Genomic DNA, 25,145 nt, shown 5'->3' on the forward strand with positions numbered 1-25,145 from the left:
TTCTACTTCCTCTGTGCAGTTTTGCAATATTCCTATTCACAGGAAGTAAGAGGAAGAGCTTAATGAGGGAGACATTACAAATAGACTGTATGTAGGTGTTTGACAAAAGAGCTGGACTCAAATCTGATCTGGTGTGAACTGAAGACCCTTCAATGGAAGTATGAAATTCAGCTTGTTTGTGACCTGGTGCTTCATTCTTCAGCACTGGTTATTTTTGGTACAAATTACTGGTGGTTTTTTTTTTTTTTCCCTGGTGCTTTTCATCTGTGATCTCAAAGCACCTTATTAAGCAAGAATGAAGGTCTTTACAGTTTTTAGACTTGGGAACTATAAATACAATCTGTGCCTAAGAAGTGCTTCAAAGGCCAGGAGTTGGTAGCAGACTTCACTAATTTGCTGAGCCAGGTCCCTTTATTCCCAGTTCAACATACTATCAATAACTGCTCTCCAGTGTAAATGAGTGTTTCATAAACAGACTGAAGAACAGCACAGCTCTCAACAGCTTGTGAAAACAAGAATAAAGGAAACAATTATAGCTTTGTGTCTTGATTGCAAAAAGATTGGTGGTAGGACTTATGAATGTGACAAGAACATAAAGGCACTGGTGGATTGCATTGTTCTGCTCAGATTTCCCTCAACAACAACAGGAACCCAAGATGCCAGCGAGGAGTGGCCAGTTACTCCCCTAGTTTTGTAACACCAGCACTGAGGTTATTACAATGTACATGTTACATGGCAAGGCTGTAGAAACCTACACAGAGCCATTCTTTCCTTTTTTTTCTTCTCTTATTCATTTTTCCTTTCATCACTGAAGGCAGCTAGAGCATTCTAGTGTGAAATTGGAAAGGAAAGCCAAGCTTCCTCTCCTCTAAACATTCCAAATGATTCCAGATTCAAAATCTGCTTCAGGATCAACATCCAGATTTTGCAAATGGTATCTGTCTCACTAATTAGCTGATCCGAACCTCCAGGATTTCAAACTACAAATATAAATATCCCGTGACTTTAATCAATCTCCAGTCCAGCTCCAGGATACTTATTCTGTTACTCATTTCTTACAAGTTTCACTTCTTATTCATATTACTTTTCAGAAAAGTAAATTAATTTTCATGGATGAAGAATGATTGAAAGTATTTTTTTTCCTGAAAGCTTGAAACAATCCATTCACAAATCTTTTCTCCCGCTTGTGCCTTCTCCTGCCTCTCCTTTCCAAGCCCACAGGTATAACAAATCTGCCTTGCAAGATGAGCCTTAAAAGTCTATGAACATAAGCTTGTAAATCTGGCTCTTGAACAAGCTCTATTATTTTTAACTGCTTTTGTGTAAGACAGGAGGCTATGTAAAGAACAGGATGTTTTGAACATTGAACTCTGGTGCATTACCTAATACTGCTGCTACAGTTTTGATGTAATTTCTCTGCAGGTGTCAAAGGCATCATAAAGAGCATGCTACTGAGATGTTAAACATTTAGTATATATAAGCCCAGTGGAATTGCTGATACTTTTTTTATCAACAGAAATGCCAAGTTTGCAGTTTGCGTTATATTCGATTTAAATTACAACACAGCCTGTTCTTGCAGTCTATTTAGATTTTATTGTATTTTTAAATGACTGTGTACAGGATACTTAACAGACTTTTGTTAATCTCCACTTTTTTAGGAGATGCATGAGGTGAACCACTTCTGTCTTCGTGGGAAGCTGGATCTGCTGCATTTTGCTTAAATAGGGAAGGATACTTGTATTTGTATCTACCCTGCCGGATTGCTCTGCAGCCAGGCTCTCAGTTGCTTGTCTTGCCTCAGTCCCTTGGGAAAATTCAATGATACAGAAAGTAATCCTTCCAAATAATGCAGGTGTCAGAGGTCTGTCTAAGAGGAAGGCTTGGCAAAATCTCCTGTGGAAATTTACACAACATCTGCCCACACAATGGCTGGACAGTACTGTCCTTCCTTCAGTTGTCAGGTGCTTTGGAATGTGTATAGAAGAAAACCCAAAGAAAATAGTAGATCCAAGATTCTAATGCATGAATAAAAGGCAGTTATTGTTGGAAATATGAACCATGATTCATTTTTCAAGCAATTTTTCTTGAGTCATTAGTACCGGCTGTCTTGCAAGAGGACACTTTGCGTTAATTGACCCATTAAAGAAAGAAGATATCATAATATTTTAGTAAGATTATCAGTTAATTTTGTCATTTTTGCGAGGAAAATTTGCCTTTCTTACCATCAAACCTGAGTTTAAGTGTCTCCACTTATGATACACATGTAAACAAGGGCTTGATTTTACATGGTAAAAACATGGCTCAAACTAAAGTGGAAGAACAGTGCTGTAGTGAGTTCAGAGCATAATACTGAGAGGGACTTCTCTGAAGAGGGAATGCATTATTTGATCTGCTGTTCCTATCTCTCTCACACATTCAATTTCAACACCCCCTTCATGCTTCACTCATTTTGTGTCCTGGCTTCTAGATACATTCCTCCATGGTCACTTAGCATCGTCTGATATCATCTTACCGTCATACACGAATTCTTTACAGACAACTATTATCAGCTTTACGCTCACTTATTCACAAATTAGTGCCATTATTGTGGTGGATGAGCTAAGAACTGTGCTGCTCTTCATGTCCTCTAAGTATCACATTTCCCCTGGGCCATTCATTCAACATGGGGTGGGAAGAGTCATATTCCTTGCTAAATTTGGCTACTGTCTAATGAGACCCATTTGTGTTGCCTTTCTGCGTGGAAATTCTGGCCGTTGAAAGCACCTGTTTGATCACCCAGTTTGTATTTCTGTCAGTGTGAGGGAAGTCCCAGTTGTACATTTACCAGTGCTTTGGCCAGCCTATAAAGAGACAGTTTTTGAGGTCATTTTGATCCTAATCTTGCCATCCTGATTCAATACACTTTTTAAATGTCCATTTTGTCCTGCCATATATGACTGTGCAAGCCATAAAGCAATCATGAGACCTGTTTTTGTGGGGCTGGTGGGAGCATAGACTGGACACTGGGATGAGAAGAAAAAGTGGAAGGCAGTGTCCTCTTCTGGTCCTCACAGAAGAACTCATAATGTGACACATAAACTTTGTACAAGGACTTGCCCTCAGTGGCAGATGCGTTCCTCCTTTCTTGCTGGGGTCTTATTGAGCTTCTCTATTGCCCTCCATCTAAGATAATTATCTCAGTGCCTCCAGTGTTTGAAAACCTAGTATGAGCTTTAAGACTAAGAATAATAATATTTAATTATATATTTGTACATGATTACATATGTTTGTCATGGTAAGAGTCAGAGCACCTTATACCTTAACAGGAGGGAAAGGAACAGAGGGAAGAGAGCTCACTACCCCATCCAGTCAATGGAGTGCTAAGGAAAATCAAGTCCCATAGAGAACTGTATGTTGTATTGCCAAGTCTTAAAGTTTTATTTCAAATCTAGTGATATTTGATATTTTTAGGCCTTCATTCCTTAAATCAAAGCATACTGCAAGAATCTGAACAATCCTTTTTTAAAAGAAACTTTAATAATCTTACAGTGTGTTGGGAAGGTTTGAAAACTCACAAATTAGGAGACAAGAAAGGATGCTGCATATACTCTTTGAAAATCTTACGACTTTTTTCTCTGCAGCCTTGGGATTTTTCAGCTTTAATTCACAATTTTTGAAAATTCAGAACCGCTGACAATATTTCTTTTAAGGTGCTGCCATTTAACCCAGATGGTACTCTGAGGATGGCTTCTCTGGCAAAAGAGAGACTTTAAAATGCATAGCTCATCTTTTAGAGTGCTTGGCACAATGGGACTGTGAGCCTTTGCTGAGAATTTCAGGCACAACCACAGTAAAAATAATAAATAAATGAGGCATCTCATTCTATCCAGAGATGCTGTATAGAACTGCTGTTGAAGTGCACATTTGCAAATAAAAGCAGCCTAAATTTAACTATGACTCAATTACACTAAATCTGACCCATTTTTGTTCTGTGTTTCAATTTAACACTTATTTACATTCTTAGACTTGGCGCTGTTGGAAGAGAAAGGAGGGGGAACAGGCATTTTCATCCTCAGAATTGCTATTAAAAAATGGTGATTAGGAAAACACAGCTATAGTCAGCCTGAAGCTGGGTAGCTCATTTGAACCCACTATAAAAGAAAAGATCGTTTTCTCATCCTATTAAAACTGAGTTAGCAACCGCTGCGTAGGCGGCAGGAGATCAGAAGTGAACGTCCAACTTGGAGTTTGTACAACTGGGGTCGGGTCCAAAGCAAACTGCCTGATTAGTGAAACAATTTGTTTTTTACAATGACAGCAAATAGGTAAATCTTGTGAGCGTCAGGAAATCCTGGAGGATTTTGAATGGGAGCACTTACTGGTTTGCAAGTTGCACTTTGATTAGGAGGCATTGTTGCCTCTGGTTTTCGTGCTCATGTTGCAGGGACATAAACAAGAGGGACTCAATTTGCTAGGGGCATTTATTTCTCTGTCTCTTCCTCTCCCTCTCTCTCTTTCGCTCTTGTTTTTACAATCTATGTGTAATGACTAATTGGCTGTGTTTTCCCAGCTATTTTATGTTTCTCTTGCCCTGGTTACAAGTCGTACTAAAGCAGTATATCCACAGGGACCTATAGACAGCCAACATTGCCAAATGATATGCAGCATTCGCCTTTCTCTCTGAGTGTAAAACATTTACAAGTAAATTTACAAATGCATTAAGAACATTTCCTCAGTTGACTGTTAGTGTTTATTTCTTCCCCTTCTTCTCCCGGGAGCAGACACCTTCCAGCCCCTCAACTTTCACACACTGCTCTCCCGTTATTTGCCTCCTTCCCTCCCTGTCGCCCCTTTCCCTCCTTCTCCCTCCTCCTCCTTTTCCAGTTCAGCGGCGCAAATTTCTGTTTGTGCCAGTGGGGCGGCCTGGCGAGACCGCAATTGCTCTACCCCACAGATTGACGAGCCCTCAGATGCCGATTTACTGTACATGGCAGCCACGCTGGAGCCGCGGCACATCTGGAGTGGAGTAAGCTTACTCAGAAACAGGGGCCAGCTCCAGCCGGAGCCAGCGGAGCCGAGCGCGGCGCTGAAAGGCAGCCCTCCTGCCTCCCCTTCCCTCCTCCCCGGGTACATTTCCTAATGTAAACAGAGGCCAGGGGGGAAGGACACAGTAACTCTTTGCTGCGTGTTTGTCATTTCATGTTCTTTATCTGCTTGAGGTCAAGCTGGAGCTCTGGAAAAACAGAAGCTTTGCTTTCATTCTAAATAGCTGAAAGCCAGCGCTGCTGAAGGGGAAAAAAAAAAAGAAAAAGAAAGAGAAAGAGTTTGCTTTTGTGTTTATTTGTTCCACTTTATGGTAATTTGGGGGATAATTTCATTATCTGCAGCCAAATTGAAAACAAGCTGTTGTCTATGCTAATGATACCAGCGTATTATTTTATGTACAGTAGGCATGGAGCTCTTTAAACGAGTGGACTGCATTTCTGCTTACAGCTGTACTACTTTAACTTCTTTTTTTTTTATAATCACAAAATTAGACTTTCCTTTTATTATCTTGAAACAAAAAAGATTAGCCATGGCTGCTTTGTTTTACAAAATGCTGAATACCTTTCACGGCCCAGTGCCAACCTGCTGTCCCACAAATGAATTCTGCAAAGAACGTTACTGCAAAGAAAAAGTGTGCTTGTTCTGGGGAGGATATGCTGATTTTATAGTCCACTTGACTGGACTGCTGAATTTTAACATCTACATGTAAAGAAGTGGGAGAGATTTTTGAGGCATTTACTGACTGTCAGCAATCTGGAAGAGAACTCTGTGATTCTTTACAAGTTTTATATAATTTTTATTTCTTCTTTCTAATAGCAAAATGATAAAGTTTATAGGTTAGTTGTTCAAACAACAGTAAATCATAAACAGAATCAAGGTTGGAAAAGACTGGAAAAGACCTTTGAGATCATTGAGTCCAACCTATGACAATGCAAATGTACAATTTAAAATGGCTTTTCCCACTCAGTATTCCTTGCAACTCAATGGATTTTGCAGCGAATAAAGGAGAGAAAACAAATCTCAGAAAACATCGCTGATAACATACTGATACAGATGTTGATTTAGCTGTCTTCACAGTAAAAGTTTGATTTGGATGAGAGTAATGGTTTATCCAGTATGGAGGCTATTGAAAAATCTTGCTCAGTAAATGTATGAATACACTACTGTGGATCAGACCCTAAACCATTTTTGTCCATAGGACTAGAAAATCTTTGATCACCACATGGTTTTCCAGAGATGTTGGTTCATTGTTGCCTCTCAGTTCATGGACCATTCTCAGTATTTTGGCCTTCTGGTGGATAAAATTCCATGTAAGTAGGTTGCTGCCTTGACTCTCAGTGAAGGCAAACCTATCTATCACATAGGAAAACTTGGGCTGGGCAGCAAGTGTGGCTGGATAGCAGTTCTTGTACCATGGTAGTGCAAAATTTCAGCACTGCATTCCCCACTCCCAAATAGGGCTCTTCCAATTGCTGTTGTATGTTCTGGGTAGATATATCTTAATACTTATACAGAAAATAGCAATATAGGTTTCAAATTTCTGTATTACTGTTTCAGTTGATTTTAATAGTTTCTTCACAATTGTGTTTTCTCTTACTTTCTTAGTGTTTCAGATCCCAGTAGGAAAGGGCCAAAATTCCTCATGGAACATCTTGCCCAGGTCTCAGGCTTCACTTGAGGTGAAATTCAGTAAGGAGGGACTCTGCGTGGGAGAGGTGTTGGTCAGCATGTAAGGACTGAATTACACATCTCCAAAATCCGTAATAACCTTTCTGTGCCTGAAGTCAGAAGCAGTGTCATGGGTCCAGGGAGAAATGTAGGGGTGATACACCATTTTGCATAATCTAGGTGATTACTGAGATTGATAAAATGGTTTCTTTGCAGTGAAATGATTTATTTGGAAAAAACTCCATGTGTCTACACAGAAAGACTGATGGAACCAGTCTCAAAAGCAAAGCTGTGTGGCAAACCTCAGAGAGATCTTGGCAATTGACTGAAATCTTAACTTTTTTCAGTGACAGTTGGATTTTGGCTGAGTTCTTCTGGAAGCCTGCAGGGCTCTGGCTGGCAGACCATTGCTCAACCTTTTGACTGTCAGGGTAGAGGATTGATGGCCTGTCATTGCAGGATGGGCCACCAAGTAGTCCACCTTTGAACTAAAGACCTCAGGCCTTCCAGGTTTCAAAACTGGAACAACACTTGTTTTGAAATTTTTTTGATGTGTTTTGGTATCCATTGGAATATTTTTATGAATTACCAAATCCTGACCCCAAAAAGTGTTCCATAGGGTTTTTTTTAACAGCTCTATTCTAGTCTAAGTTTAATGACCTTGAGGGGAAAGAAAAAAAGTTTCTCCATAAAGGAGAAATAAAACAGAATCCAGTGAATGAGTCTGAAGCAGGACTTCTCTGACCCCTACTTACTGGGTTACCCTGCTCCTGTAATCCCAATGGTGTTCTTGGACATCCAGTAGATTGGTTTGGGCTCAGTTACACAGTTCTAGTCTTAATTTTAGATACGATATCCTGATAGGAATTGCTTAAGTGTGGTTTATTTTTTCCCCTTTCCATTTTGTTCACATTTGAAGTTGATTCAACTCCTTGTTTTGCACTAATGCCAAAAGTGTCCATGAAATCTCGAAATGAAATAATCTTGGTAGATGACTACGCATCCTACTGATTATGCTATTGTTATTATATTAATAGCATGTTCTCCAACTTAAGCAATGTGCAGGTGCAAAACTCTCATTCAGCAGCACATAACTCTTTCATCTGCCGTTTCTTGCCAATAGATTTCCTGCCCATATGTATGTTTCTTGTGAAATTTCTGGATAATAACTGTTGGAGTTTTGCCAGTTGTAAGGAAACAAATACACAAACAACCCCTTTCCAAAACTCAACAAACTCTCCCTTCCCCAGTCTTCCCTTCTTGCAACCACTACTTCATGATAGATGTTCTGCATCTAACAAAAAATACCAATTGTGAAAAAATAAACAGTGTGGATTAATGTAGCAAAGGGAAAAGTAAAAACTTTCCTAGTGGTCCCAATAATGTCACCTTAGTGTGCCTGTGCATTGGTATGTCCTTCTGGCTCATGTGGGTAATTCACTTTAAATATGTGCCTATAATAAATAATATGTGCCCATAATAAACATAAATATGTGCCTGTCCTGACTCAGCCATCCACACTTTCGAATCCTACCCAAATACATTTGGTTTAAAAGATAATCAGCTTTGGAAATAATAATCCATTTTCAGGGAAACCTTAACTCTGGGGGGAGGTTTGAGTAAGCAAGACTTTTGGATCTACATACGTGCTCAAACAGCAGTGAAAACCTGTGGACTAGCATTCAGAAAGTATACTTATTCCAGTATGCCTCCTGCTTTGTGACCATCAGTCAGAAATGAAGACAGAAGAGCACTTTGAGAATAGGAGGGGATTTAAGGGCTTGAAAAGTGTATCAGTAGGTGTTAGTCTGCAAAAACGTGTGTGGGAAAAGGGCAGTTAAACTAACCCAGATATTAGTCCTGTACTTTAAAAGGCAATAGATCTCTTTAACATCTAAATAAACTGAGAAATCTGCCTAGAAGTAAAAAGAATTTCCAGTTTCAAGTGTGTTATTTCCTTTCAGTGTGATTATTTACAGTATATCTTTTCCATGTTTTTTGCAAAATGTTATTGACATCAGAATGGTATTTCAGCATATTATGACAGATGTGAAACTCAAACACCAATATTTGCAAAATTTTTGAGCCTGGTATAAATTGTAAAAAATTATCCTATTGTACTTTCTTTGCCTGCTTTCAGTGTTTTGTTTTGTTAAAGCAGTAGAGGATTCATTGAACTGGAGCCTGCCATTTGTTATTGGCATTTCTCAGAAGAGTAAGAACAGTCATCAATTATATATTTTTCCAACAAAAACATAAACTCAGTATATAAATGTTTAGATTACAATCCCACCCCAAATATATATGTATCCTAAAAATAAACCACAATAAATGTTAGACGTAACAAAAATGAAGAAGAGCAAAAGAATGAAGTAAAGGGAAAAAGGGGTGAAAAAAGTAGAAAGAAAACCACAACAATAAAAAATACAGGCATTAAGTAATACAGAGGCTATGGAAAAAAATAGCTTAAAGATGAAGTTAAGAGAGAGAGAAAGGAAACTATCCATGAAATTGTTGCAAAAGCACTATTTATTATTACCTGGTGGGTGAAATTGCCATCACAGTCATTGCAGTCAAGTCAGATGTCCTGAAACACAACAAATAAAACCCAAGGGCTTTTAAATACCTAAGATGAAGGAAAGATTCCAGTGAATTTCAGTGATCATCAAATGATAATTTAATACCTGGGTCAGGCCAGACTTTATTGGCTATTGAGTTTAAATTGAGGCATATAAATAAGAATTTCAATGTTCTAAAGAATTACCCACTTCTCAGATTTTTCTGAGGGACAAAGTGAGACTTGGAAACTCTGATTTTGTGAGGGAGAAACTAATTCATCTGGGATAAGGTTTGTGTTTTGAACCTCATTAAAATGAAGATGAATTTTGGCTGGGCCATTTCTAATTTCTAAGCTCAACCATTTCTAATTCTGTTGTCCACCAATTAAGAAAGTATAATGGACCTTTTATGCAGAGCACAACTGAAATCTGTGAGCCTAAATTATTCCTGTAAGTGAATTTGAAAAAACTTGGTGCTTTTTAGTAGATTCAGCCCCACCACAGGACTCAGTTCCATCTTTAGGTAAGCACATGCAGCTCTTGTTAATCAGTAAGGATTGTACAAGTGCAACAATGGGCAGAGCAGGACTTGTTATTTTTCATTAATTTCTTAAAGTCCAGTTGTAGTATGAGTATGTTCCTCATTAGTAATAGCACTACTTATATTGGTTTTCCAACAAAACTTGCAAAATGTTATGTTACTTTTTGGTCCACTGAACTACTGAACTGCCAGTTCCTAAAAGAAAGGAGCTGTAACTGAATCACTAGTAAAAGGAGCAGGAAATTAGATAAAAGGGTAACACTGGTTTTACATGCCTAAATGAAAAGGTGTTAGTTTCAAATACAGAGCCTTTCAATATATTTCCCAAATCTTCAAAAGTGCCTGACTTTTGTTATTGAAATGCTGCACTAAATTAACTGATAGTGCTGCGCTGCTCCTACGTGTTGCAAAGATTTAGCACATGTGACCAAAAAATAAGGTGAAAATTCCTTATATCCTGATAGGCAGAATGATCTCTTTGAAAATTAAAAATCTTAGGGCTTGCATGATTGCAGCATGATTATTGGATAGACAAAGATTTTTTTTCTGATAATTACATAACAAGACATTATTTGGAGGAAGCTAGCTTTTTAGTCAGATAAATACTCTTGCTCATGCTGCCTGGGAAACTGGGGTAGGAACAGTTTTTGAAACACATATAACAAACATCATGGAGAAAAGGACCTTTTTAACCTTCACTTCTGGCGGGGAGGAAGAAATGTAAATGCAGGACAACAAGCTAAGCTGGACGGGAATCCTCCCACCTAACTTTAGCCACCTGTGTTAAGTACACCCATTTTAGGTTTCCATTACAATCAGTGGAGAGTAAGAGATCTCCAGAAGGTAAGCTGTATTTTGGCTCTTTGAAATGTCATCTGCTGGAGCTGTCTTTCCATTGACTGCAAAGGGCATTTAGGGGTCTCACAACCCACGGGTAGCTGCCTATATTTAATTGGGATGAAACTGGGACATCCAATATACATCATAAATGTGGGACATATTACAGACTTACATAACACATAGAGTTCTTGGTCCCATCTAGGAAAACCCAAGTTAAACTTCAATAAGTTAAAACCAAGCCAAAGTCTACTGCTAGGAGTGGAGGAGAAAGAGGAAAGAGGATGCATCCTGGGTGAAGAAATAAAACATTTTCTCAGATGCTTACTCAATAGTATTGTGCTTCAGGCTCAGGATGTTGCTTCATTTTCAAATGGCTGATCTCTCCTTGTCATGCTTTCCTATTGTTCTCCATTCCTTAAATAATCCTGGCTTTCAGCTGCATTTTTAATCCATTTAATTCATTTTCAAACCCTCTTAAAACCAGAGATTAGTTTAGCAGATCAGGAATGAATTAGAAAAAAGGTTGCATAATGGACCTAGTTAAATTACACAGTTGCTACTTGCCTTTGCATAGTAATAAAGATGCAGTTAATAGCTTCCACTTTATTTAGCTGCTAAAATCTGTTTTATTTCAGAAATCAACTCCACTGCAATAACTACATTGTTCTTTGCTCATTAATCTCTATTATTTGGTCTTCTTTGAATTGTTGTGAAGTTTCAGAACATGGGCAGTCCTCTGGCAGACAGATGAATGTGTTGATCTATTAGATCTTTTAGGCTCTATGATTTAGACAAAGTAGTACTATTATAATGGTTTACAGACTTTAGTGCCTCATCTTAGGGCTTCACTGTGCAGTCCATAATATCACAGCAGCTCTAAGGCAGAGCTCCTTTGCTGCAATTTGTTCTACACAAAAGGTGCAATAACAGCAAATTGCTAATTATTATACAGTCAATATTACACCACTATATCCAGACAACTATACTAGCAGTTAAATCAGAAAAGTAGGCAATTTCAAGGAACAACTGAGGTTATTTTTTTTTTAAATTGCATTAATAGCATATATGTCTTTATGACACTACATACTGCAGGCTGTTGCCACAAACTTACTCCTTGAACTGAGTCTTGTATCGTTACAAGATCCAATAGCAGGAGATATCTAAGTAGCTCTAGACGTACTATAGTATTCTTCAGGAGACGAGCAGTCCGGTGCAAGAATTCCACCAATACAGATGGAAATGTTGAAGCAGATTATTCTATCATCTTAATATTTATGTAGGTATTCCAATTTAATGCGAACAAAGCACCACTTTTTTTTCTCTTCATGTATTAAAAAAAAAAAAATCTTGCAGTTAATATGTCATTAAACATGAAAGAAAATCTCCCAGGGAGTTCCTTTTGCTCTGACCTCATAATCAATAAATTCCTGTGGAGCAAATGCGTTATTTAAATTTCATCGATTAGACTCCCTGAAATGCACAGTTCTCTATCACCTTTTCTACTAAGTGTACTTGCTACTTCTGATGTTCAGTGGCCATAATTATAATCTCTCCCTGTGTCTCTTTAATTTGCCTTTTCCTGTGGTGGAGCAGCTCTTGACATTACATGTGTTTCATTTAAAATGTTCTGTGTTTCAGTCAAGTGTATTTGCAGTGTTTGCTCTCCAGTCTTTATTTAGGGTGGCAAAGAACAAAAAAAAAAAAAAAAAGAGCAGCCTGCAGTGACTTTTTTTGAGCTCCTGCATAGGAAACATAGCAGAAAAATGTTATTCATTACTCCTGTATTCATCACTCTCAATGAAATTGCGTACTGCATTTATGCACTTTTCAAAACATATGGACTGACTTATCTCTGGGACCTGCTGCACTACTGAGTAGCTCTCAGACCACCTGGGATGGACTGTGGTGTCCCACTGAGGTAGTATTGTACCTCTTTGCCCAGGGAATTTGGACTCTGGCTAGCAAAAGACAAGAAATCTGATAGTTTAACTCCCAAAGCTGTGGTCTGCTCTTCAGACTAGCAGCCACTGGCCACCATTAAATGAAGCTCCCTTAGACCAGTTACCTCATTCTTTGTGTGTTTATTTGAATTTGTAAGGTGTTTCCTGAAAAAAAAAGCTTTTATCGGGGTCTGTATATGTTCAGAGTCTTTGCAGGGGTCCTTTGACAAAGTCATGCTTTTTGTCTCTGAACTCAGGAGAGTACACTCAGCTATTTGAATATTTGTGAGTGGACTCTAACTGCACAAATATGAGTTCCAGTTTAATTAAAAATTTAGTGGAGCTTATATGAACAATATGTGTTTTGTCCCATCTTCAGTCATGGCTCTGCCTTTATCATTGGTTCAGAATAGCAGCTCAGACTGGCATAACAAATATTCCAGAGCTACTGAAAAGGGTTGTCACTGTGGATAGTTTACTTGGTTTTCTCAGCATTTAGAAATTGTACTTGTCACCTATTCTACACAAGTATTTTCTCTACCCTGCCATTTTCTTGAAGAGAAAAATAATTTCATACTGGTTTGAGGTGTTTCAAAAGCTGTGTGAGGAGAAATGTCAATGGTGGTTTTTCTTGGTTGGGTTTCTATTTTTAAAAATTTTTTTTAGTAATATTAGCTAAGGTATGCATTTCACTTCTAAATAAGCTACAATTCAGGAAGCATTTATGTAATCTCTCTACAGCAGGAATGTTAGAAATATTCACATTTGAAAACTCTGTTGCACCAGTACATCTCAATAGCTATGTCTGTTTGAAGGGCTTAATCTTTGCTAAGTCCAGAAAGCTGTTGCCATGCTTGGAGCAGAATCTGTTTTAGCACCTGAAAAAAGATATGTCTTGCTATCTTAGTTTTCCAAAGTCCTTCTACGATGAACAGTGTTCAAGTGAGAAATCCTTCCAGCGAAGATGCCTGTAGAGATGTCTGTCTCTGCTGATTATAGAAGAAGCACCTTTAATCTAAGCATCTTCCAGTAGATGTTTGAGACTTAGGAAATTAGGTGAGATGAATCCTTTTGCTTACACTTACATATCAAACTTCTGCAATATGGATTTCCAGAACATGACCTTTCAAGCTTAACCTGATATCTGAGCCAGTGGCTGAATCCAGACTCCCTGGCATTTCCCACTGTGCTGGCTGGGTGTGAAAAGGCTTAAGGAGTCATATCCAGAACAAGAACATCTACTTACCCCGCTGTGCTCATGTGGACATCAACACTGCAAATCAGCAGTATGCAAACAAACTCAAAAGAATCACTTAGGCTAGTAATTCTTAGGCCTTTGACTTCCCACCTATTGAAAGTTGTTCTTTGTTGGTTTAAAATACAAATGTCGTTTTACCTTCTCTCCAATGAGAGGTCCACAGGTGACTGTAGTCATCACAGTCAGTGCTAAGCTGCTGAAAGGGAAATCAGGTTTCATGTAAGAATCCGTAGTTCTGCCTCAGAGCAATACCTTCACTACAGACACTTAGAATGTGGTGCACAGTCAGCTCTCAGGCTTACTTACCCTGGATTTGATATGTCAGAGTTGGAAAATTCTGTTCAGCAGAAACACAGATACTGCAAAACATCTATGAACCAAGGAATGAACTGAATTCCTTTGTGAAGAACCTGGTACACACATTTCTGTTGAACACAGGAGCAGCGATGGGAAAGGCATAGCTGAGTGTTTCTGAGTTGTACAAAACACAGTCCTGTGTCAAAAGGAGTAGTGTTGATGGTACATGAAAATGGATTGAATCTACAGTCCCAATAATGCCCTACAAATAAATGGAAAGCTTGTGCATGAATTTTGGAAATAATAAGAACATAAGAATTACTATTTTTATCAGCCCCAAATCCTGCCTTAGTGAACATCATATCTTTGGTACTTCCTATTCTCTTTCTTTGTTTGCCTACCTCCATCTCAGTTATGCCCAGAATTCCCAGTAAAATCAAGATTCTAGCACCTAAGCATATGGTCAAAGTCATTCTCTGCCCCAAAGAATTTTCAGTCTGAAACTGGGAGAACCTCCAAATGGTTGGAGCTTACCCTATTGACATAAAATGATCTATCCTTCACTCTGGCAAAATATCCTAAGCATCTACTTAAAAGGTGCTGAGTGACCTCATTTAAACCAATCCTTAGGATTAGGCACACTGTTTGTTTAAACTTTTTTGAGATCTTGAGATACAAGAAGCTTTGGAAGTGCAAAGATTTTTTAACTGGATTAATATGTTTTTGTGTTTATTTGTAGATGTAGAACTTACGCAGTATAAAATTTGACAGCTAAGACTAGTCATGAAATGTCTCCAGGAAAATAAAAACCTGTTAACAATTTGCTGACATTCATGAAAACCCCTAAATGCTTCCAAATCTGCTTCCAGGTATTCATATGCAAGAATCTGAGATCTTTTGCATTGCAAATATTAGCAAATGCTTTTTAAATCATGCTTGCCTTTCAGACACCATTTATATAAGAGCTTTCTGAGTAGCAGCAAATTGTAGTCCTATTAAATTTCAGTTCACCTTCACACTGGTGCTTGAGTAAAAAATGGTTTTTTGGGTATTTTATAGACAATCCAAGAGTACATGTCAACCATTAAGGATGTGAATATAAGGTTACAAATAAGAAAATATGCTATTAATAATGAATGGGGAAAGTTCTGTCTGTTTTACACATGTGAGCAGTTCAGTCAGTTTACTAAACACTCTGTTTGAACAGAGGAGACTGTGTATGCCTTTTCACCGCTTTTTGAGTTTCTCTAATTATGTGCGAGGAGTGCAGCAAATAGCAAGAAAATAAAAAATATTACTTCAGAGTCTTGGGTTAATTACCAGCTTTGGATAACATTCTGTTTAAGGCAGCCATTTAATTTTTAAAGAATTTTTTTTAAAGACAGCAGCTTTTAATTTTATAATCCTAATACTTCTTTATGGGTTTATTTCTATGATATTCATCCTAATTTAAATTTAACCATCTGGAGTGTAAGCACAAGTGGGAAATGGAGAGAAAATTTTACCTTTTTTTTGCTTTCTCTTGTGTATACCAAGTTTGTTGAGCCTATCAATGAGTGATGTACAGCAATTTTAATAGCTTAGTCTAATTATTCATTAATTCACTGGAGATGATAGTGGGTTTTTTTATCATTTACAGTTTTGCTTCTTAATGGTCCTGCTGTCTTACCCTAAGGAGTGCAGAACTGGGCCAGGAAGGGAAATAGGAACATTTGCAGTTCAGTAATACGAAATGAATCAATCTGGAAGACTGACCGTTGCTCCCTATGTCCCCTCATTAGTATCCCTCTCACTTTCCCTCATCTTCTCCTTCTGTAGTTGAGCTCCCATTTGTATAGATTCCTGGGAGGAGGATGAGCAGCCCCAGCATACCTGGTGTACAGCCTGGAGCGGCATCCAGTTCTTGCATCCCAGTGGTCACCTTGGGGACAGAGGAGGTAGCAATAACAGGCATTGGGGGGAACCAAAAGGCACTGTTGAAAATCCCTCCTGATTGGTTCCTGCCTTCCTAAAAGTTTTACCACAGCTTGAAGCAGCCTGGGCATTTAAAGTTTTGCATTACTCCTCTGACCCAGGCCTTTTCATTTAGTTTCATTTCCGTTTTGGGAATTTCCCGGATGAATATGGTAGTAGGGTTGTCTATACTCTATGTATGGACATAAAGTGTGTCTTCATGTTACCTCAGGCCCAAAACCAAGGTGGTTGTCTGCTTTAATTTATGCCTCTTCTGAAGCTGAACCTGCTGCAGTTTTGTGTCATCAGTGGCCTCATTTTGATCTGCTCCAAATCACTAGAGCAATCCATTTGTGCCAAATAACTCCCTCAAATGTGCTGGGAAGAGCAAGATAATAGAAAGAAAAGCACCTCTGCAACTGCCTTGCAGAACCTCTTTTCCCTGCCCCCATCGTTTCTATAAACAACTTCTGATGAGGAAAGTGGGAATTTGGTGTGGAGAGTGGGAAGAAGACATCAGCTTGGAGAGGCAAGGGAACTGGGAAGGGCAGGAGCTTGGGAGTGGGGTTAGCAAACCAGAGCCTGGGGGAAACTAGCTTTGTCTGGAAAAAGAGTACAGGGCTGACAGTGACTGCAGATGTGTTGTCACTGCCAATGTCCTTAGTGGCCCAGGCTGTCTTGACAAAAACTGAATAAATGCAGTTGCCTAAGGAACAATGTTAAATCAATCTTATAATTTTCCCTATTTGTACCAGATATCTTGTTTATTCTCTGTTATTTCACCTCAGAGGGTCTTTTCCGTAAGGGCTTGAAGGACACCTTAATTAGCAGCAGCAGTTATGGCTGGCAGGGAAGTAGCAGCATGTGTCCCCTTTCCTGCCCTGCCTTTTATTTGGTCAAGGAAGTCACTTGCACTTTCTTTCATCATTCCTCCTCCTCCTCCTCTCTCCCTCCCCCGTGTCCTGACTCCCTGCCCGGATTCAAGAGCTTGAAGGTCTGCTGGTGGTAGCCGTGGTGGCTGCAGGGAGGAGGGAAGGGGGAAAAAGCAGAGGGAGTAAAATAAGTGTCAAGGAATTCATTGTCTGTTCTCCACCTGTTGTTATTCTGGTCCCAATCAACCTGCTAGCCAGGCTGGAGCCAGTGGCCATCTGGAAACACTGCTCTGTTTATAAACTTGGCATGAAGCAGCACTCCCGGGCCCTGACCTCCCACACAAATCTGGAAACAATTAGAGCAAGATGATAGGCAGGCAGGCAGGGAGAGGAGGGGAGGGAAAGAGCGCGTGAGAGAGGAGGCTGCAGAGAAGGGGAAAAACAGACAGAGTGAAGGGGAGCATGGAGAAGGTGGCAAATGTTTCTGAGATGCAAATATTTATGCCCACCTTAAATGACCGCTAGTTCATTAATTATTGCCCTTGCCAAAACAGTTTTTTTTTTCCGTGAAGGCTGAGGCATGCCTCTTTGCCTCCCCCAGCAGCACAGGTTTTCCAAATTGTATTGTATGTTTTACACTGCTAAAAGTTTGCCTTTACAACTCTTAGGAAATTGAGATGGGTCTGTAAGGTCCACACACTCCGACCCATACACATTTCGTACTTGGCAGTATTGAAAACTGGAGTCCAAATATTGCAGCTCCTAGCCATCTCTATTAGGAGCAATGTCTTTCTCTGCTACTTACACACCCCAGCACGCCTCTCTCCAGCAAGGATGGCTGCCAGTCTCCAGCTCTCTGGAGTGTGGGAGTCATTTGGGCTCAATTCTCTCAAGCCTTCCCTCGCCCCACCCTACCCACCCACTCCTATTGCAACTCATCATTGTCTTTACTGGGAAGGCTGTGCTTTTCCTGGTCAAACCAGACCTTCAGTCACTGGGTTACTCCCTAGCTCTGTTTTGGATTTTGGACCCTTTCCCAGTCCTGTCTTGCCGTGCAGGTAGACAGCCTGCCCATCCACAACCTGTTCCAGTGGAGTCTTGAGAAGATCAAGGAAGAGCCACAAAACAAAACCATGCATTTCACTTTCTGCACACATGGTGTGGGCAATCCTGTCCATGCTCTGGGTGGTTTTAACGTAGCTAATACAGATGCCAGTGTGTTAATTCACCTCTCATAATGTGTCCATTCAGTGTAACAGCTGCAAGAGCGAGTCCTGCCTGGTTAAGACAAACCTGACATTCATTCCTGCCCGCCTGCCTGCCTGAGGGAGGATCCCTTTTGGCTCACCTGACACATCTACTACTTCCACTTCCCAAGAAGTCAAGCATTGTGTTTCAGGTGCAATAAAACATGGGTCTTTCCTGGTGCGAGGAACTGAAGTGGTGACATTGATTTTCTCTGAGTGCATCCCAATGGATCCGTGGAGCGGACTGGCTGTGGCCCTGGCACTATGGCCAGAGCTGCTGCTGGGGCAGCAGGACTTGAACCAGCGTGGCTGAGCTTGCAGTATAACCCACATCTTTCCATTTCCTTGATTTTCTTCATGCACCAGCCCTATTGTGCCTGGCTTGTGAGATGCATTAAAGGTTTATCTGCCCTGCAATTTGGCCATAAAAAAATGACAGCTCTAAATGCCCAGGATAACTTTTTCCATGCTGCAGCCTTCAGTAGACTCTGGTGCATCCCCTCAGGGCAGTCTTTGGCCCTTTGGTCTCACCAGTGGCTTGCCTCAGCTACTTTGTAGTGGCCACAATACAAGCATGGCCCAAGTAAGACCAAGACAACTGATAATGCTTTAATGCTTGTAATACTAGCAGGACAGAAATGGTCAGCTGCAAGGTGAGGGTTGTTTGGATTTTGCAGCTCCTCAGGGGTGATGTGCTATGCAGTGGTGGTTGTGGTTTGATGGGGGAATCATTCTGAATACTATGGGAAGCACACAGGGTCTGCTTGTGTCATGCTGTATAAATTTCTCCATTATCTAACATTGATTTTCCCTCAGATGGTGAGCTGTCGCATTTCAATACATACATACTATCTGTGGTCTAATTCTATGGGGTGCTGGAAGTCTTTTGAAAAGTGATTAAAAGGGCTTTTCCTCTCCAAGGGAGTTCAGTGGTTCAGCCTCATTTTTCCTGAATGAAATGTTGCTATCATAATTAGTGCTAATTGGTAGCTTTGTTTGCAGCCTCACCAGAGTCAGTGATTAGCTAAACAGAATGAGGTTTTAACTGTGTGTCTATACTGCAGATAAATAAAAGACCTGAAGATCAATTCCTGCTAAACCAGCACTTTTCAGAGCACTGTGTTCATGTACTGCCTCCTTCCCTTACCAGAAATTCGTGTTTCACAACCACTGGTTACTTTTCTCAGATTTGCAGTAAGCATCAGGTTATTACGTTCATGTCTGGTGTGGCTATTCCTATGCTGACCCACTCAGGAATGCATTTTGTTTTGACATGGCCTTGGAAACTTAAAGGAGTACAAAATGCGCAACATGTAGGCATGTAAAAATAAATACAGGGAACCCACCAGGCATGAATAGCAAGGAGGCTAGAAGCAATTCAGCCAAAGGACTAAGAAACAAATGGTTTCTTTATGTGGCTCTGGCTGTTCAGTAGCTGTACTTCAGAGCAATGTAATGGGTTTTAATGTTCATAAAAATGTTCAATCTGGTAAACCAATTTTTAGACCCTTACACAGTCTTGTTGAAATTGGATTCATTTGAACTGTAATATAAAATATTATGTTTACTTAACCCTTGTAAACTGATCTCCTTTGTCTTCATGAACTTGCTGGGCAGTTAAGGATCTAGCATTCCTTCCACAGTTAATAAAATTTTGCATTTTTCTCTCTATTCATATGCTTAATTACAGTCAGACCTGGTTGATCAACATCAAACTTTTAAAATGCTGATTATTTTAGATGGTTTTTGATTGAAAAATACATATGAAGGTCATGCACTGAGACTTTGTATATTATTTAGGTTCCAAAACTCTGCTTAGATTTCCCTGTATGCAGCCCTGCAAGACAGTGCAATGTGGACCAACTGAAGTCTGATTGTACCTATGATGCAACCTTTAAATCACATCAGAGACTTTGCACTTTATAAAAGGTGATAATCCATTTTTGTCCTTATTTTTGAATCAAAGACCCACTGATGTGAACGGCAGTTTGACATTGAAAGCTGCTTCTCTGTTCTCCCCTCTACCCATTCCCTGGATTTTCATCTGCCTTGCACCAAGGCCCCCAGAGACATTTCATACAGGCATTTCTAGGTTACTTGCAAGTGGGCGAGAATAAACTGCATTCCATATGGCCATTCGGTAACCCTTTTGCTGCATGTATATTGCATTTCCCAAGGCACTTAGGATTTACAAAAATCCTTGAATGGTATAGTTGATGTTGATCAAAGAGTCCACGATTCAAGAATTTATGAATAAGGATTTTGAGGTTTTCAGTCTGAAATTTTGCAGGGAATACAGTGGCTGGAATAGTGTTTAAAAATCCTAAGGCTTTTACTAGAGTTAGTTGGTAGGTAGGAGTGAAATCCCTTTACAGCCTTAAAAGACGATATAATTTGGTGTGCACTTTTGTTAATTTAACAATGATTGGTTGGCACTTGGTTTGCTATGCATGGACTGTTGAGCTCCTGGGGACCATTTCACCCCGCCCTCCGTGTGGAATATTAAACAACCTACAAGATTAGAATTTTAGCTAAAAATGAATAGTGAAAGGACATAACGTTGCAACTTTGGCTTTCACCTCAGAACTGATTAATGACCACAGAAGATAAATGTAGAAGGTCAAACCTATAAATTTTAAAACACAGAGCAATTACAGAGCTGCCATTTCTTAAGTTCAAGCTTCCTGCCACTATAAGTCCTGCTTGCAGTAGCTTACGCTGAGTGGTCAGTAAGGCTTATGAAGGCACTTTGCATAAGGCTGAAATTTATCAGAGTGACTTTTCAGCTGTGAATCAGAGACATCTTTGTGTGTAAGCTCAATATTCTGATACTACTAGGATAGATGTGAAGCCATGAAGGATTTTAGCAAAGCACCTACCAAAATGAGGCAAGAAAATCTGAGATCCTTTTGTGTGTATGCCCTTACATTTGTAATTTATGGAAGATAACTTTGTCTCTGAGGAACCATCTGTATTTCATTGTGGTGCTGTTTTCTACCCAGTTTTATGACAAGACTAATCGAAGCACTGGGAGATTAAGTGCCTCACCCAAGGTCACAGATCATTTTGGTAGCTCTCTCTGAAGCCTAGATTTCAGCATGACTCTGAGTTTGTGACAACATGACCCCTGCAAACTCCAAAACTAAAGGCAATATAAATAACTGTGTATGGTGTAACCAGTAAGACTTTGTTGTTGTTGTCATTGGTGTTTGACATTCTCTTTTAAAACACTGTGTGGAGAGAGAGTACATGAGGAGTGCCCAGGAAGGGAGTAAGTGAAAGAAAACACTGTGTTCTGTGTTCACAAAGCAGTAACAAGGACTTGTACAAGCTACATTCATGTCCAGAGCTTGAATATTTCAAAGTCTTTTCTACAGAGTGCCTTGTAATCATTATCCTCAGCATCCTGTTTAAGAGAAGCTATTAACTACTTGCAGTACTTTCCTTCTATTTTTCAGTAAGATAATATGAGGCAAAGGCCAAGAGCTAACGTCAGGTTGTGTCCAAAGCACTTTTTTTTTTAGCAGAGGTCTTTTAGTCGATATTTTTGAAGTGGCAGAAAGGAAGCACCGGGGCAGTGTCCTTCCTGGCTCTGCACAGCTTCCTGCGCGCTTCCCTGCCGAAGCGTTAGTCAGAGCCTTGCAACAATTCATGCTCAGCCTCCCACGCCATCGTCTGCCTGGCTTTGATTTTCTGAGCTTGTACAATTGACTGACGGCTCTGGTCTCTGACTTAACGATGAGTGTACAGGTGGCAGAGCAAAGAGCCAGCAGAAATATCTTTGTGATTCAGAGATTGCCAATGATCTCTGTGTGTGCGTCTCTGAATACACCTGCCTTTAACTGCTGTAGTAGACAGGCTTGCATAATGTGGCCTGATTAAAGTCTACAGGGCTCTTGGATAAATCCCTTGTGGTAAAAAAAAAAAAAAAAAAAAAAAAAAATTGGAGCTGACTGCTGACTAAACTCTTTTCACGCGCACTTTTCTCATATCCCTGATGATGAACTCTCTCCAAACTTCTTCCCACCTGTTTATGGCTTGGCTCTCTGGGCCAGGTACTGTTCCCATTGGCACAAGTGCAAACCCAGTTACCTGATGTAAATTAAAACCAGTTGGGCTGCTCAGACTTCACATCGTTGTAGTCATTGTGGAGCCACAATTTGTGAATGGAGTGATGTCTAGCACTGTAATTTCCTGCAAATGGTGAAGAAGATGCTGATTTTGCCTGTGGCAACAGCTGCTGAGAAAGGGAAGAGAAAAACCTCTGCAAGAGCAGGAGGAGATAACAAAACCAATGTGCAGTGAGGAGTCAGTCAAAGAACCATGATTATCTTTTCATATATGTTCACTTAAAGAAACATGGATTTGCGGGCTTTTTGTTTTTCTGCCTCTTGTGGGTGTGCTTTTTATCACATTTCCTTTTTAAAAAATATAACCAACCCTTTTCTTCTCCCCTTTCTCTTCTAATAGTGCCACTATTAGAAGCTTCATCTTGATAAAAAGTGTAGTAATGCAGTTCAATCTTTGTTCTCTCTCTTGGCCTTTTTAAAGTCCTTGAGTTAATTTTGTGTTAAAAACAAGCTGTCTCCTCAAAGAGAGCCCCACTGTTCTGATTCCTGATGTCATTGCAGTGGGAAACTTGTTTTTATCTCCCCACGCCTGAATGTATCATGGAAGGCTAATGCAGAGCCTCTCAAGAAGACATCAGTCTTTGACTTTTCTTTAAGAGGATGGAGGACAGCAGAGTTTAGGGAAGTTGTACCCAGCCGTAATAGAGCTAAACCTCTGCACGTTTGCAGCTGCTGTCGTGAAGGATCATACAGCTCTGCACCCTTGGGATAGATTGCAAGGCAAATGTTTAGTGAGAAACCAGATATTGAAGCAAGAGATATGAAATGTTATGAGGACAAAAGGATTCTGTTGTTATCAGAAACACCTGGGTCCTCAGATCAACCAGGGTCAACAAAGCCACCTACGTTCTTCCTGCCACATATATATGAAATATAATTTGAATAAAAAGACACAGCAGCTCATAACAGATGAGAGCTTTTTGCACCTTTTCCATTACCCTGTTATTAGCTTGCCTTGCTGTTTGCAAGTCAGGCTGTGTTTGTGCACTTCATTGGGAATGGCTTTGTAACCCTGTTCTGTAGATAACTCTTGTAGTTTTGTGAGAATTCACCATTATGTAACAGGAAACATTAAGAGACGAGTGGATGGGTTAATGTACTCAATGATTTTGAATTATTAACATATTTTCTGTGCAGTTGTTAAACCAGATTTGTTGCTGCTTTTTTGTTGTTCAATTCCATATTTTCATGTTAGTTTTGATACAGCCAGAAAACTGCCCACATTGTTTTTGTACTTGGAATGGTTTATTGTGTGTTTAGTGTGTTCCCAATGTGGCCTAAATGTTTGTATTATTATAGTAGCTCTGACATGTTCCCAAATAATATTATCTGGGATTTGATGAGTGACTACTGTTGATGTAATGCAAATGCGACCTATATTAAAAAAAGTTTCTTCCAGTCCTCTTGGACTCTAAAGTTTGGTACATCAGCTAACTTTTGTACTCAGCAGCTGCTTTAATAGCATTTAACACTAAGTCATGAAATGGAGTAGATCTCAATGAAGTGACTGTTCATTCTGTGCCTGAAGTTTTATATTGTGTCCCCCAAATTTTTGGCAGGACACCTCAGCCACTCTATTCCTATTTCATCTACAAAAATGCTTTGCTTTTTGTACAGTATTGGAGATGTATGACTGCCAAGTTACATTTGCTGGTATTTTAGAAGAAATCTGTAAATGTTGTGAATGAAAACTTGTGGTGCATGGTATCTCTTCTACTGCTTTGTTCATGATTGTATTATGTACTTTACAAAGTGGATGGCAACTGTCAAGGAATCAAAACTGGATTTTTTGTTGTCATTTATAATCCCCTTCCATTATTTCAAGATAAAATTCCTCAGTACCCCAAGGTATTGATGGCATATGTAACATTTCAGGTATATATTTGTCTATTATATTACTATTTCATTATCCTAAAGACGATAACATGAAAAATCAGCCACTCTGTAGTACATACATGACTGTATTTAACGGTGGTAAAGAATTTCCCTGTATCCTATTGAAGAAAAACATTAGAAAAATAGAAGTAGGAGGGAATTCACCTGTTTCAGCCCTCTGACTAAAGGCTTTTCATGTTGAGTATTCCTGACAGCTGCCTGTGGAAGTCCTTCAGCTGTTTGATGCTGTGCTGTAGGACTTCCTGATATTTTGCATTGGTTTAGAGACATCCCTGTTACCTCCTAGGTTCAGCTGTGCTCTCTTGTGAAGGCCCTGGTGCAAAGGCTTGTTCTCAAGCGTTCTGTTTTGTGGGAACTGTGCTGTGGCTGCTGCCAGCTGTTGTCTGCCATTGCTGCTTTAAGCACCACATTGGGTAAAACTTCTGTGGTTAAATGGCAGGACCTGATAGTTTGTGTCACACGTAACAGTGTCACTTTCAGTGGAGCTGTGCTGAGGTTGGCCATGGTAAAAAGGTCACTCAGATGTAATGTGAGCACAGCACCTACCTACAGCTTTTCAGAAAGAAAAATGGCTATATGGGGCTTTTTATTTCAATCAGCTCTTTAATTTACTTTGCTGTTGTGAGATAGCAAAACCTTGCTTTTTGTTCTTTGGTGTTTATGGGTTTCTGCAAAGATGTAATGGCGATGTTTTTTACAAAAGTTAACAGCTGTCATGCTTGTAAATCAGAATAATAAATCATGAATTTTCCTTTTTCTTTTTGGTGGGCTATTTCTGTCTGAGAGTTGCATTCCCTGTGCACTAAAAGGGACACGTTTCCTGACCACTAAACACCTTTTCCGCTTCGTGTAAGTTGACACTTGTGTTTGCAACACCAGAAAAAGTTGAATCAACCAAAAGAAGTCAGGTTTTATTTTTT

At 39.7% G+C, this 25,145-nt stretch overlaps 1 long non-coding RNA gene across 1 annotated transcript; it reads left to right on the forward strand.

The window, feature by feature from the left end:
• The first annotated feature begins 4,825 nt into the window (after nucleotides 1-4,825).
• Nucleotides 4,826-24,982, forward strand: LOC146441982 (uncharacterized). Its single transcript, XR_014850113.1, has 3 exons — nucleotides 4,826-5,106; nucleotides 6,639-6,754; nucleotides 18,204-24,982. It is a non-coding gene; the product is annotated as an uncharacterized LOC146441982 (long non-coding RNA).
• Nucleotides 24,983-25,145: the final 163 nt, after the last annotated feature.

Source organism: Lichenostomus cassidix, chromosome 2 (genome assembly GCF_008360975.1).
Source record: "Lichenostomus cassidix isolate B80296 chromosome 2, HeHo_3.0, whole genome shotgun sequence".
In the NCBI taxonomy this organism is placed as follows: domain Eukaryota; kingdom Metazoa; phylum Chordata; class Aves; order Passeriformes; family Meliphagidae; genus Lichenostomus; species Lichenostomus cassidix.